Raw genomic sequence first — 16,926 nt, 5'->3', positions numbered from 1 at the left:
TTTAGTATCAGCATAAGTTCATAAGATGTGTTCACCATAAGTTTGTCACTGGTTGCAAAATGGAACTTGTCATGAAGTGAGAGAGGTAGGTCATAGATTCGAGGTAAAGCGACGCCTGGTGAGGTGCTGTGAAAGGCTTAGTACAGAATAAATAGAAAGATGGAAGTCCCGCAAAACAGCGTGTAGTCAATTAATTCTCGCTTGTCGTTCTCGAACTAGCATTACGAACTTGTATAAGTAGTGTCATACTTATGGAATGGAACAGATCTTATAAACTTATGGTATCAGTAGATAGAGGACAAATGGGGATATCAAACACTGAAGGGAATTTCCCCCTAATTGTTGTTAAGCTATAGAGAGATTTCTGAAAATTTGTCACAACTCACTAGTTCTAATGAACATAGGACAATGTAATTTATATTATTTAATAGAAAAAAATTGGGGCTATGAAATACTGTTGATAAGCTAGAGTTGTGACGTTTTAAATTATAATTGTTCGATATTATATTGCATGATAATTTGAAACTATAACCACGTTTTTCGGTAGTTACTGTATTTTTCCTTTCAAGTTATTAAACCCAGGCTTTTATTCACTCTCTTTAACTAGTAAATTTATATCTTTAAAACTGGGATTAACCAGGCGTATCCAATAGCGGCCGGCCGTCCAAGCTTCTAGTCGAGCTTTTGTTGTGGCATTAGTTTTATTACGTTATAATAAGGTCTTCGTTATTCACACCCCTTTCTTGCCTGAAAATCCTTCCGTATATGGAACGGGTATGGTATTAATGAGATTAAAATAACAAAATAAAGGAGCATAAAAACTTGAAGGGTAAAAAAAATGTTAATTTTTTTTTCATCCTTAGCTAAAACCGCGCCCCGCTAGGTGTCTAAGCTCGCGTGAAACGTTATGTGAAACTATAGTATGCTTTTTTCTTAGTACGAACAAGAAGTGATATCTAGTTTATTAGGGAGAAGGTATAAGATGCCTAAGTGTTCGCGCGCCATAGTCCCAGTCCCCCTTTCAAAATGCAAGGGGGGACGTAAAAGGAGGACGGGCTATTTCGCCTCTCCTCAGTCGGAAAATACGTAATTTTCGTCATTCGCGTCGCGCTGACCGGAGTTTTCAGGAACCAATGAGATGCTGGCTGTAATTTAGAGGCGACGGGGATTATCTCCGGACCTACGTTTGGACTGGAGATAAAGCTAGAAATGTGCACACGAATTTATACCTTCTCCCTAATAAACTAGATATCGCTTCTTGGTACGAATTAAGTATGCCTGCCTCCTTTATCTTCTTAGCAATTTATCTTGCGCTTTTTTTTATTTCGTTTTACTTCTCAGTTCTCAGTTTATTTTCTTTGAAATGATCTGTTGCTACCCACACTTCTTTAACTATACTGTCTCTTTGCTGATTTTTAACTCGCTAATTAAAAGGAATTATTTCAATTAATAAAGGTTTTAATTCAATCGAAAATCCAGTACACAAAAGAAGCCCAATATACAGGGTGTTTCTGATAATTCTGCCATAAATTAAGGGGGTTGATGTTCTTTGGGCGATATTGGCGATTTTGAGTCGAGAATGTAACTTCTATTGCCATTTTGTTTGTACTAAGAGACACTGTTTTCGAGTTAAGATTTGATGAGTGTTTTAGGGATGACCCCTTAATTAATTAGAAATCATTATCGTCTTTCAGTTTCTTAATTAAATTTAAGGGGTCATCCGTAAAATACTCATACAATCTTAACTCGAAAACTGTGTCCCTTAGGGTAATTTTCAAAATGGAGATAGAAGTTACATTTTCGACTCAGAATCGAATTCCCGAAGAACATCCCCCTTAATTTGTGCATGCAAACTTATCAGAAACACCCTTTATTTACTCATTTAGGTGGAGTACTATGTGGTAATTGATAATTTAGGTTTAGTTAAGCGAAATCAATAACAGATATACATGTTGTTCTAGGATATCTTCTCATTGTCTCACCGGGAAACCTTGGCCCCTTCCATGTAGGTCTAGATATTCATCAAAAGTAGACGTACAAAAATCGATTGGAACTGAGCAAATTTAATAATAAAGACCGAAGTTAGGTAGACTCTTGCAAAACAGAAAATTGAAGACTTCTAGGCATAGGCCTATATCGAAAGACGGATTCGGATAGAAATTGCCCCCCGGGCTATCTTGCTGGGGTAAATATTGAGACTAGTTTGCTAGAATATCGACCTTTTTCTTAACGTTTTTAAAAACAGTTCGATTGCAAATTTTCGGTAAGGAAAACCGCCCCCAGTTATTTTTTAAATTAATTAAATAAAGCCGACCTCACGTTGCAAGCGCGACTCGAAAAACGTTTTCATTTCATCAGGTATCTTTGCAGTAGCAGGGATAGATTTAATTTTAGAAGTAGGAATGGAGACCAGAGTAATGTGGGCGCGCGTCAAAGTCCCGGACCCCCTTTCCCGGGACGGAGGGGCATGAAAGAAGAGGCGGGTCATAGCGACAGAGGTGAAAAGGAACTACGTATTTTTCGCTGTCCCCGTCAGCAACATCATCGAAACGTAGTTTAAGTGAGCCAATAAGATAATTTTAACTTTTCGGTACGTGTTGGAGGGAGGGGCTCTATATTGGGCTATGAGTCGAACTGAACTAAATACTAACAGTTCTCTATTCCTACTTCTAAAATTTAGTCTATCCCTGGTAGTAGTTACGAAACCAGTATTTAAATAAAACGCATTCGTTAATATTAATTATCTTATTCATTAATTAAAATATATTAATTTAATACCGTTATTCAAATTTCTAAATGACACTTGTACAGTCGCGGAAATAAGTTTCGGATCATTTTCAATCGATGATAATTTCATGATGGATCGTCGTATCGCAAAATTTTTGACATTATTAGTTAAGTGTGAATGTCAAGAATAGGTCAACACCTTATTTTTGAAAATCAGAAAATTATTGCGCTCGTGACTACTAAAAAACCAAAAAATCACTTTTCGACCAATTAAAATCTTCGCGTCACGTGACATTTTTTAGATGCATCACATAGCTCGCGTCATTTGGAAACGAACCCTTTTTGAAATTTTAAAATCGGTCCAGCCGTTCAAAAGTTATGGCGTAAAATGTGACTGGATTTTGGTCACAAATTAAGCCTAACGTCCAAAAGATTGTTTAAGAAAAGCCAATGAAGCCAAAGGCGGGTAATGTTATTTCAATAGAAAAAGGAAAACACCAAAAAATTGCTTTTCAAAAATATTATAAAATTGAGTAATTTAAATAAAAATTGAATAATTTAAATAAAAATTGAATAATTAAAATAAAAAATTTAATAATTAAAATTAAAACTCATTGAATCAAATTAAAATTGATTAAATCAAATTAAAATTGATTAAATGAAATTAAAATTGACTAAATCAAATTAAAATTGACTAAATCAAATTAAAATTGACTAAATCCAATTAAAATTGACTAAATCAAATTAAAATTGACTAAATCAAATTAAAATTGACTAAATCAAATTAAAATTGACTAAATCAAATTAAAATTGACTAAATCAAACTAAAATTGATTAAATCAAATTAAAATTGATTAAATCAAATTAAAATTGACTAAATCCAATTAAAATTGACTAAATCAAATTAAAATTGATTAAATCAAATTAAATATGATTAAAATTGAGTAAATCAAATTAAAATTGAGTAAATCAAATTAAAATTGACTAAATCAAATTAAAATTGACTAAATCAAACTAAAATTGATTAAATCAAATTAAAATTGATTAAATCAAATTAAAATTGACTAAATCCAATTAAAATTGACTAAATCAAATTAAAATTGAGTAAATCAAATTAAAATTGACTAAATCCAATTAAAATTGACTAAATCCAATTAAAATTGACTAAATCAAATTAAAATTGATTAAATCAAATTAAAATTGATTAAATCAAATTAAAATTGACTAAATCAAATTAAAATTGACTAAATCAAATTAAAATTGACTAAATCCAATTAAAATTGATTAAATCAAACTAAAATTGATTAAATCAAATTAAATATGATTAAAATTGAGTAAATCAAATTAAAATTGAGTAAATCAAATTAAAATTGACTAAATCAAATTAAAATTGACTAAATCAAATTAAAATTGATTAAATCAAATTAAATTGATTAAATCAAATTAAAATTGACTAAATCAATTTAAAATTGACTAATTCAAATTAAAATTGACTAAATCAAATTAAAATTGATTAAATCAAATTAAAATTGATTAAATCAAATTAAAATTGACTAAATCAAATTAAAATTGACTAAATCAAACTAAAATTGATTAAATCAAACTAAAATTGATTAAATCAAACTAAAATTGATTAAATCAAATTAAATATGACTAAATCCAATTAAAATTGAGTAAATCAAATTAAAATTGAGTAAATCAAATTAAAATTGAGTAAATCAAATTAAAATTGACTAAATCCAATTAAAATTGATTAAATCAAACTAAAATTTAAAATTGATTAAATCAAATTAAATATGACTAAATCCAATTAAAATTGAGTAAATCAAATTAAAATTGACTAAATCAAATTAAAATTGATTAAATCAAATTAAAATTGACTAAATCAAATTAAAATTGATTAAATCAAATTAAATTGATTAAATAAAATTAAAATTGATTCATTCAAATTAAAATTTATTAAATCAAGTTAAAATTGATTAAATCAAATTAAAATTGATTAAATAAAATTAAAATTGATTCATTCAAATTAAAATAGATTAAATAAAATTAAAATTGACCCATTCAAACTAAATTTGACTCATTGAAATTAAATTTCATGAACTTGAATTAAAATGAATTAATTCCAGTTAAATTTGAATAATTAAAATTAAAATTGATTAATTAAAATTAAAATTTGATTAATTAAAATTAAAATTTGATTAATTATAATTAAAATTGACTAATTCCAATTAAAATTGACAAATTAAATTGACTCATTCAAATTATTTTTGATGAACTTCAATTAAAATTGATTAAATCGAGTTAACATTTCCCTCCTCAATGAGAAAGCCAAAAAAAGAGAGGACCCTCTGTTACTATGGGAAAAACCGAACTGCGCTTATAATAGAAAAGGAGTTCGAAACTTTAAAAAAAAACAAGCTGGATTTTTCTGCATGCGACACTCTGAAGGGAGTGTTTTGCGACAATCTGAGCTGCACAACACTCACATGAGAGTAAAAATTTACTTTTAGATCCTTGTTAAAAAGGTGTTAAACTGCACCTCTGTTGCACCATTCTATTCTTATCTTTTTAAATAAGTGTTTTTAAACCCTTTCATTGGTGTAAATGAACACACCTGTAATGCTGTCAAATTTGAACCCATATAAACTACTTTTAAAGGTGTTAAAGCACACCCCATATTCTTAGAGTGTAGGGTTAATTAAATTCAAATATATCATAGTTTAATTTCTTGAAAACTTTGTTTACCGAAAATTTATCTAAGGCACTCTTTTCCAAATCGTGTCTTTAAGCCTGAAATTTTTAATATTTTTTACATCAACCACCAACTCATTTTGTCCGCTTATCATTTATTTTGACTAAGGCTACAAAGACGGTTTTTATGAATATCTGTGTCTTCAGTCTTATTTCTTACTGTAAAAACTTGGTGTCTAAAAATGGTCTTTCATGGTTTAAAGTAGGACGTCATACAAGTAATAGTGTATTATAGTTTGAAAATGGTTTCATTAAAAATATATCATAAACGGTTTGTTCATAAAAATCGAGTAAACCAACAATGCTCTGGCATTGGAAATGAAACCGGGCGGTTCCCATTCAACCGAATCTCAATGGACAGAATCGCATTCGACAGAAAATGTTTGGCTAGAATTTCAAATCTAGCCCAATGGCTATATTCCCGATGGACCGAAATCCCAATCGTCCGAATATGCCCTAAAAATACATCAATATAACTTGAAACACGATAGCCGTCAGCGATTCGGTGGTGTAGTTTTTTAATATTAAAATTAAATGTTTCGTGATACTAATTAAAACGCTCACTTTCATTCCTTTCAAGGCAAGAGATATTTTGAATTAATAAACAAATTGTGGTTAAAATGAAGTATAATCTTAATGGTAGTTCCATCAATTTTTAAGTTTTAAATTAAAATTTTAATATTTTGGTTTCGGGTAGGTTAGGTTCGGTTCGGTTCGGTTAGGTTATTTTCCTATTAATTAGCTACCACCTTTTCCAAAATATTCTCCTAACTAATCGTTGCCACCTTTTCCAAAACAATGGTTCCAATAATTAGTTGCCACCTTTCCAAAATGTTCTCCTTATAGTTAGCTGTCACCTTTTCCTAAATATTTTCCTAATAATTAGCTGCCACCTTTTCCAAAATATTCTCCGATTAATTAGCTGCCACCTTTTCCAAAATATTCTCCGATTAATTAGCTGCCACCTTTTCCAAAATATTCTACTATTAATTAGCTGCCACCTTTTCCAAAATATTATCCTAATAGTTAGCTGCCACCTTTTCCAAAATATTCTCCTATAAATTAGCTGCCACCTTTTCCAAAATATTCTCATATTAATTAGCTGCCACCTTTTCCAAAATATTCTCCTAATAGTTAGCTGCCACCTTTTCCAAAATATTCTCCTAATAGTTAGCTGCCACCTTTTCCAAAATATTCTCCTATTAATTAGCTGATAACATGATAAATATGACTTAAAATTATAAAAAATATACAATTCCCTTTAAAAAGTAAATTTTCGGGGATCTGAAAGTATTTGGTTCTTCTAAACTAAATAGGTGCTTAATATTTTACAGAATGTTCGCTTATGGTGCTCAATTTCTTTGACCATTATTTTATTATAAGTCAAAGAAATTGTTTGCTTGCAAAGATGCAATCTTTGCGCTCCCGGGAATTAAACTCATTTTAGTTCCATCGGGTGTATATGCGCATGCATTCTTGTCTCAATGGACCGAATCCGAAACCCTGGGAAGTGCGGGTTTTCGCTCCAGTAGGACTGTCCCATTGGACCGAATCCGCCAAAAGTGCGGGTTTTTCGGTTGATTGGGACTGGTTTCGGCCGAATGCGATTCGGTCCAATGGGGCAGAGCCACTGAAACCAGGCAACCAGCCATTCATATTTTCAAAGGATTCTTGCGTCGAAATGAGAGACTAATGGACATGAAATAGCCACTTCAGAAAATGACGTGAAACCTTCAGCAATAAGCCTATTTCACATTACACATGCCGTGCAAGAAAAACCTATCCGATTTTACGTCGAATACAAATTTAAGGCAAAGCACGAATTTTTGTAAAAAATAAATAGTCATAATTATAGCTCATACTCCCATTAGTATAGTATTTGTTTCGGATAAATAGTCGAATTGCAATACATTTTAACTATTAATAATGAATTTTTACTATTAATAATGAATTTTTACTATTAATAATGAATTTTAATTATTGTTAATGAACTTTAATTATTGTTAAAGAACTTTAATTATTGTTAAAGAACTTTAATTATTGTAAATGAACTTTAATTATTGTAAATGAAATTTAATTATTGTAAATGAACTTTAATTATTGTAAATGAACTTTTAAATAATCAATTTCAATTGATCAATTTTTATTTGAATTAGTCAATCTTAAATTGAATTTTACTTTAAATTAATCAATTTCAATTTGATTTAATAAATTTTTATTATGATTTATAATATTAAATTTTAATTAATAAAATAAAATTTGATTTAATAGATTTTAATTTTAATCAATAAATTTTAATTTTAATTATTAAATTTAAATTTCACTGAATTTTAATTTGATTTAGTCAATTTTAATTGGATTTAGTCATATTTAATTTGATTTAATCAATTTTAATTTGATTTACTCAATTTTAATTGGATTTAATCAATTTTAATTTTTTAGTCAATTTTAATTTGATTTAGTCAATTTTAATTTGATTTATTCAATTTTAACTTGATTTATTCAATTTTAACTTGATTTAATCAATTTTAATTTGAATGAGTCAATTTTAATTTGAATGAACCGATTTCAATTTGATTTAATCAATTTCAATTTGATTTAGTGAATTTTAATATGATTTAGTCAATTTTAATATGATTTAGTCAATTTTAATATGATTTAGTCAATTTTAATATGATTTAGTCAATTTTAATTGGATTTACTCAATTTTAATTTGATTTAGTCAATTTTAGTTTGATTTAGTCAATTTTAATTTGATTTACTCAATTTTAATTGGATTTACTCAATTTTAATTGGATTTAGTCAATTTTAATTTGATTTAATCAATTTTAATTTGATTTAGTCAATTTTAATTTGATTTAGTCAATTTTAATTTGATTTAGTCAATTTTAATTTGATTTAATCAATTTTAATTTGATTTAATCAATTTTAATTTGATTTAGTCAATTTTAATTGGATTTAGTCAATTTTAATTGGATTTAGTCAATTTTAATTTGATTTAGTCAATTTTAATTTGATTTAGTCAATTTTAATTGGATTTAGTCAATTTTTATTTGATTTAATCAATTTTAATTTGATTTAATCAATTTTAATTTGATTTAGTCAATTTTAATTTGATTTAATCAATTTTAATTTGATTTAATCAATTTTAATTTGATTTAGTCAATTTTAATTGGATTTACTCAATTTTAATTGGATTTAGTCATATTTAATTTGATTTAATCAATTTTAGTTTGATTTAATCAATTTTAGTTTGATTTAATCAATTTTAGTTTGATTTAGTCAATTTTAATTTGATTTAGTCAATTTTAATTTGATTTAATCAATTTTAATTTGATTTAATCAATTTTAATTTGATTTAGTCAATTTTAATTTGAATTAGTCAATTTTAATTTGATTTAGTCAATTTTAATTTGAATTAGTCAATTTTAAATTGATTTAGTCAATTTTAATTTGATTTAATCAATTTAATTTGATTTAATCAATTTTAATTTGATTTAGTCAATTTTAATTTGATTTAGTCAATTTTAATTTGATTTACTCAATTTTAATCATATTTAATTTGATTTAATCAATTTTAGTTTGATTTAATCAATTTTAATTGGATTTAGTCAATTTTAATTTGATTTAGTCAATTTTAATTTGATTTACTCAATTTTAATTTGATTTAGTCAATTTTAATTTGATTTAGTCAATTTTAATTTGATTTAATCAATTTTAATTTGATTTAATCAATTTTAGTTTGATTTAGTCAATTTTAATTTGATTTAGTCAATTTTAATTTGATTTAGTCAATTTTAATTTGATTTAGTCAATTTTAATTTGATTTAGTCAATTTTAATTGGATTTAGTCAATTTTAATTTGATTTAGTCAATTTTAATTTGATTTAGTCAATTTTAATTTGATTTAATCAATTTTAATTTGATTTAATCAATTTTAATTTGATTCAATGAGTTTTAATTTTAATTATTAAATTTTTTATTTTAATTATTCAATTTTTATTTAAATTACTCAATTTTATAATATTTTTGAAAAGCAATTTTTTGGTGTTTTCCTTTTTCTATTGAAATAACATTACCCGCCTTTGGCTTCATTGGCTTTTCTTAAACAATCTTTTGGACGTTAGGCTTAATTTGTGACCAAAATCCAGTCACATTTTACGCCATAACTTTTGAACGGCTGGACCGATTTTAAAATTTCAAAAAGGGTTCGTTTCCAAATGACGCGAGCTATGTGATGCATCTAAAAAATGTCACGTGACGCGAAGATTTTAATTGGTCGAAAAGTGATTTTTTTGGTTTTTTAGTAGTCACGAGCGCAATAATTTTCTGATTTTCAAAAATAAGGTGTTGACCTATTCTTGACATTCACACTTAACAAATAATGTCAAAAATTTTGCGATACGACGATCCATCATGAAATTATCGTCGATTGAAAATGATCCGAAACTTATTTCCGCGACTGTACATTTCGCGCCTACATTATGATTATATGGTGTCCGATTCATTGTTACAATGCAATGCAATTCAAATTAAATGGATTCCCGCGTTGTAGACATACGTCTACTACTATGGTCTAGAGAGATTCTTGGCGATTCAATCTCCGCATTGTTTCCCCCTGGCAAATTAACCCAAGGTTGCGCTGTCCTAATCTCCACTGGTGTTATATTTACGCTGTTATAGGTACTATTACTAGATTAGTAAAAGCCCCTAACTTTATGTATTAGCGACGTTACTTATCTCAACTACAACATTTGCGTCTCAAAGATATTAGATGTATAATTTTACGTATTTTGCGAAGTTATTTTCTAAATTCAGCCTTTAAAAAGCCCGCCAAAATAGGCTTATCTCCATCCCGATTCCCGACCTACAACAGCTTCGCGCCAAGCGCAAGATCAACTTTATATTTCTTCTCTCCCCCTTCTTTATCGCCCCCCCCCTTCTTCCCGAAGTTTCCAAGTTCCAACGGCCATTTTTTGTCAGTTTGATTGACGCGAGATAATCGGTTATGTTGATGAATTATTGTTAATTATTTTAAGTCGGATTAAAATATGTAACATTAGGCCGAAATGAGTTAATTTTGTCATCAAAACTGTGCCAAGATCGAGGAGAACCAAGGATTCAAATCATTCTGGTAGGATAACCTGTAAGTTTGGCTTTTGGCAAGATTTTATTTGTGAAGTAAGGGTGGTTAGGGTTAAAACACGAGCTCGCCTTTGGAGCAAAATGGTGAGGGTAGGGGCGTGAAAGATAATGGCTGCGGGAGGTGTTGTATTTTTTCTCCGTGAAGTTAGGTCGAGCCCCGTAGGTTATGTTAATGAAGGGCAGTATAGGGGATCCCGATTCAAATTCAAAATGGCCGTTGTTTTTAATTTTTTTTTCTATTTTCATTGAAGCAATTTTTTTTAAATCCATTTTTTTAATCCGAATTGTTTTTTAAATCGAAATTATTCTAAATCGAAACTTTATTAAATCTAAATTTAATTTTTTTAAATCGAAATTATATTAAATGTAAACTTAAATTTTTTAAATCGAAACTTTATTAAATGTAAATTTATATTTTTTTAAATCGGAACTTTATTAAATCTAAATTTAATTTTTTTAAATCGAAACTTTATTAAATCTAAATTTAATTTTTTTTAAATCGAAACATTATTAAATGTAAATTTAATTATTTTTAAATCGAAACTTTATTAAATGTAAATTAAAATTTTTTAAATCGGAACTTTATTAAATCTAAATTTAATTTTTTTAAATCGAAACTTTATTAAATCTAAATTTAATTTTTTTTAAATCGAAACTTTATTAAATGTAAATTTAAATTTTTTTAAATCGAAACTTTATTAAATCTAAATTTAATTTTTTTTTAAATCGAAACTTTATTAAATGTAAATTTAAATTTTTTTAAATCGAAACTTTATTAAATCTAAATTTAAATTTTTTTAAATCGAAACTTTTTTAAATCTAAATTTAATTTTTTTTAAATCGAAACTTTATTAAATCTAAATTTAATTTTTTTTAAATCGAAACTTTATTAAATCTAAATTTAATTTTTTTTAAATCGAAACTTTATTAAATCTAAATTTTTTTAAATCAAAACTTTTTTAAATCGAAACTTTTCAAAATCCACAGTATTTTTTACTTCAAATTTTTTAAATAGAAAACTATATTAAATTAGCATTATATTTCAATTTCTCATGTTAATTAAGTTTAAGGGGTCATCCGTTAAGCACTCTAAAAGTATAATTTCAAAACAGTGTCCCTTATGGGGCAAAATACTTCATAGTAATTAAAATTTCGCCTGGAAATCGCCCAAGAACAGAACGGTCCCCCTTAACTTCTGACACACCTTTTAGAAACACCCTGTATAGTTCAATGTTCAATAATAGTAAAATATTCAATAACCTTTCTAAATGTATCTCTACCGTGATCCAACCCGATCATATATTTATTTGGCATGTCGTTGACGATTTTTTTTAAAACGATACCTCGACTTCTTCGATAATAGTTATTATTATACCATGATCGCCTTTGGATAGAAAGGGGTCTCTAGCTTCCCTCCTTTACATTATTATTTTTTCTCCGTCCAACTGGAAAGTAAGAAGGAGAAAACGTTGCCTTCCTTTTATATTGGACAGTCGTTTGGGCCGCGAAAGGGAGGATCTGAGTCTATTAAAGGTGAAAAATGAGAAACAGTCTCTTGACGCGTTTATCTTCATCGTACGTAGTATCGTCTTGGCTATAGTTACGATCGAAATGACCGGATCACGGATATGGACCGGCGTGTTAGGCCTAAAAAAGAATAAGACACACGATTTCGAGTGCTAGACCATACAGATTGGGTCAGATCGAGAATCTAATTTGTTTTCTTCAACTTTGTAATAGTCAAATATTATAGTCAATAATTATAGACCTTAATTTTAGACGTAAAAAGGGGGGTAGCAGGGTTCATACAATCCTGGAAAATTCAGGGAAATAAATAGTTGATAAAAACACAGGGAAAACTCATCATGGATTTTTCCGAATATTTTGTAAAATTCAGGGAAATTATGGTTCAATTTGTGAGGTAAATTTGCTCTCAAGGGGTTGCTTCAACTATAAGTAATCACTTCCGTTGTTGTTACTCCATATATGGGGGGGGGGGGAACCTGGAAAACTCGGAGTAATCTGTTTTCCAAAAGTTGCATGAACCCTGAATATGTATTCACTATTAGCGTATTTACTTTTAGTTTAATGTAATCATTTTGTTTAATGCCAAAATCAAGGAATTTATTTTGATTTCAGGTTCTTTTTTTTTTACTGAATGACGTCACGATGGACATTTCTTGGAAGGATGACGTTTGGCCATCAACGAGGGATTAAGATTTGGGCGGGCTAGTGCATGACCGAGCTGCACGGAGGATCACGGGAACCAAACGTCTAAAATGACGTCACTATGGTTCCCGAACGCAGTATTTTTAAATCGGGTTGCTTGAACTTTGCGCGTGAACTTTGACTTTTGTGGTGCGGTTACATTTGAACTTGACGCGAAGTAATCTACGAATTCATCCATCGGAATGCCCAAAATGGTGTTGAGCGTTTTTGGGTGCTGTGATATTTTTCCCCCATCTTTGGATCCTGGATCGTCGTTAAAATGTAAGTACAAGTTTTATTATAATGTGTTTTTTCAATTCGCTCGCTTTGTTACGTCCCTTTTTGTGTGTAATTTGGTCATCAGATACCGCCATGTATCTTTATTGATATTTTTGATCCGTGCAACTCCAATCTCGCCACTGGCACGAGAGAGGTTTTATTCCGAACTTGAGAGGCAAAACGTTGTAACTCAAAACCGAATAGAATTTCTTAAGAAGATAGATTGAAAAGGTGGGGGGGGGGGGTATATCGCGGTCGTGGTTTGGTATCTCTCTTAGGAAGTCCTCGTGAATCCTGTCATCTGATTATTCCATACCTCTGGGTGTATATATGTAGCCATATCGCGTCGTCTGTTTCAGATGAGAAAAGTTATCTCGTCGCCGCCGCCCTTTTGGTGGTCTCTGTTGTTAGACATTCTGATCTCGCGCCGCGTTTCCCAGTTCGCAAAAAAATACGATCCCGATTCGATAAAAATCTATTTCACTATGGTATACCACCCTTTTCTCATCCGCTTTAGGCTGTATTACAAGTTTATTTTTTTTTTCTTATTTTATTTCTTACCCCTTTCCGGGGGTCGATATTGGTTTGCTTCAGGTTTATACTCTGAAAATAGATTGCTTTTGGTGTTTTTATTAAGTGTTCAGACTTAACAATATATTCCTAGAACCTTTGCCCCCCTTCCTACTTACTCTCTTGAACAATCTCACACTCTCAAGAGAGAGAGAGAGAGAGAGAGAGAGAGAGAGAGAGAGAGAGAGAGAGAGAGAGAGAGAGAGAGAGAGAGAGAGAGAGAGAGAGAGAGAGAGAGAGAATTGGGAAAAAAGTTCTCTTTAAACGCTCGCGCGCGCCAGAAGTGTTTGTTTTCCCGCCTTGTGTTTTTGGACTCCATTGGGAAACTTACGTTTTATTCATCTATACCGTCTCGTGTTTTAGGGTTAGGGTGTGAAGTATTTTTGGGAGAGCTATTAGGTGCTTTTTGGTGGCGTATATCTACCAGACCGGACTGAAATAGTAGATAGCGCGTACTTATTTCGATTTAATAAAATAAAATAAATAAATAATAGCTTTATTGGGATATTCCTATCAGACCAAGGTCTGTTTTACATAGGCAGGGTTTGTACACGACCTGGAAAAGTCAGGGAAATTGAAAATGGACCTAAAAGGTCAGGGAAAAGTCAGGGAAATTTAAAATGGACCTAAAAATTAGGAAAATGTCAGGGAAAAATATATTGGAGGGGAATTTAAAGTTTGGATAACAGTATAAGGGTGACCTTCGTAATTTAAATTAAAATTCCTTTGAAATAAATATTTTTAGATATTTTTTAAAATTGTTAAAAGAACATTTATTCATGAGATCAACAGTCAGGGAGTTCCATAATTTTACACCGATGGACTTCTTCGCACACTTAAAACGATTTAGTTTTGATTAAAATAATCACTTGAATTATGGTTAAATTAAACATTAAAAATTTTATTTCATAGTTAAATTTCTAAGTAATTTTTATGAATTCTATCCTAGGGTAGCTAGGTATTGATCCTTTCTATTAATAGAATACAAATATTTTCTTTGATGCGAAAAAGGAGGTGAAGTTTTTGTATTTGGAAGCTGGGTTAAAGGCTTTAGGCAAACGCTGATCTTGAAAATTTATCCTTATACAAAGGACATGGCTATTCCCATGACAATTAGTATGGAAGGGGACTTGAGATAGCGATCGTATCTAAGTTTATGGCTCCTGCTAGTCGTGGGCAAGATGGGTTGAAACGTCAAATTATATACTTAGAGGGTAAGAGAGAAAAGAAGCATATACCGCTTCCATTATTCTTTGTCCCTTCTTTATTTACACTTTACGATGTCGCGGCTTACAGGAAAGTTGCTTATGGATGATTCCCACGGTTTGGTTTGAAATTTCTTTGGAAGCAAACTTTCTGATAATATTTCAATTCTGGAGGGAAAGTTTTTTTTATAGTATAGAGTTTTAAGGCTTTTTTATCTTAATGTTTTTCACATGCATGTGATATATTTTTAGAAAAAAAACTTAATTCTACAGTATATAGGTCTACTATGCGTTTTTATACCAGATCAATAAATCAATTAACAGCTTCCATCGAGTCACTGAACCCAAGCATTTCTTATGAACCACCTCCCCCATCTCTTAGTGTTACTTATAACAAGCATGTAGTTTTAAATAGTCAAAATTCGGAAATTAACCAACAAATAAATAAACAAGCACCACTTTAGATGTAACTCACTCCATATAGTTTTCAAGGTTGTTGAATCCGGCGATCCACAACAAGCCTGGTCATTTATACTTAAATAATAATTGAATTAATGGTTTTCCCAGGACCTTTTTTCCCATATAGATAGTTTTCACACATGGAGGATTCATACCATTTACACCAGGAGGCCAGGCTACCTGGAGGACAAAAGCAGACGGGTTTTTGTCCTCCAGATAGCCCGGCCTCCTGTTGTAAATGGTATGAATTCTCCATGTGTGAAAACTATCTATAACCGAATTTGATTAAGGTTTACTTATAGTGAATACTTATGTTTGATATGTAAATTAAAATAAAGACATACAGATAAGTTAGGGAATTAGTTCGGTGTTTCAGTCCGCCGATGTGATATCAGAAGGGTATCAAAACACTTATGTTGGGATGGAAGTCCCAAACAAACGTTAATTTAAGATCCCTTTGAAATTGAGAAAGATGAATAAGGGATTTTGAGAATCGGGATAAATTGGAAAAGGATCAAATCTTTCCGTCGCTCGGAGAAGAGAGAGAGAGAGAGAGAGAGCGATCCTCGGATCACGAACTGCCGGACGAAAGTCGCGTGATTTAATATCTAATTAATCAAAAGACTTTTCCCCTAATAATGCCGCTTCTAATAAATTGTCATTTTGCAGCCTATAGTTCAAAGGCGGGTTCTCTTTCTCTCTTTGAACCTTCCAAATAATCTTCAAAGAAAAATCCCCGCATCTTACCCATTTTTTTCCCTTCTTTTGCACCCTCTTCATCCTCATCTTATTGCTCTTTCGCTTCTTTTTCCATCATCCACCCCCCCCGTACCGGATCGTCTCCATCTTCCTCTGCTGGTATTCGAACTGCAGCTAGCTTATTAAGTATATTCAGCGTCGCGTTTCTTTGACATAAGCGGGGACACATCAGCTATAGGTTCCAGTTGAGTTTCTCCTCCCCCACACTTCTTTCTTCTTCGCTTTCTGCTGATATTTGAAACCGTTCATCTTGTCTGGATATTTTTTATTTTTTTTTTTAGATTTACTATTTTTTTAAGGCATAAAAGCGTAGGCCTAGGATTTAACAAGAATTTTGAGTTTTTAGTCTAATGCGTGTAGGTATATGGCGAAAAAAGTTTACATTTTTTAAATTGAATTTTAAAATATTCATTATTTAGGTAGGTTTATAAGATGAAAATAAATACGGTTGAAAATTGAACTGTATATACAGGGTGTTTCTGATAAGTCTAGATATAAATTAAAAGGGATGTAATTTGGGTGCACGATTTTGAGTCGAAAATGTAACTTCTATCTCCACTTTGTTTCCCCTAAGGGACACTGTTTTCGAGTTAAGATTGGAGGGGTATTTTACGTGTGACCCCTTAAATTTAATTATGAAACTGATTAAGACGTTGATTTCTAATATAATTAAGGGGTCATTTCTAAAACACTCTTAAAATAATATAACTCGAAAACAGTGTCTCTTAGGGGGAAACAAAATGTCATAGATAGAAGTTACACTTTCGACTCAAAACTGATTTCCCAAAGAACATCCTGGACCTTAATTTATGGCAGACTT

This window comes from Phalangium opilio, unplaced genomic scaffold, assembly GCF_054372755.1.
Source record: "Phalangium opilio isolate 3A_F unplaced genomic scaffold, DU_Popi_V2 ptg000045l_1, whole genome shotgun sequence".
In the NCBI taxonomy this organism is placed as follows: Eukaryota; Metazoa; Arthropoda; class Arachnida; order Opiliones; family Phalangiidae; genus Phalangium; species Phalangium opilio.
Note: the sequence above shows the minus strand (reverse complement) of the source record.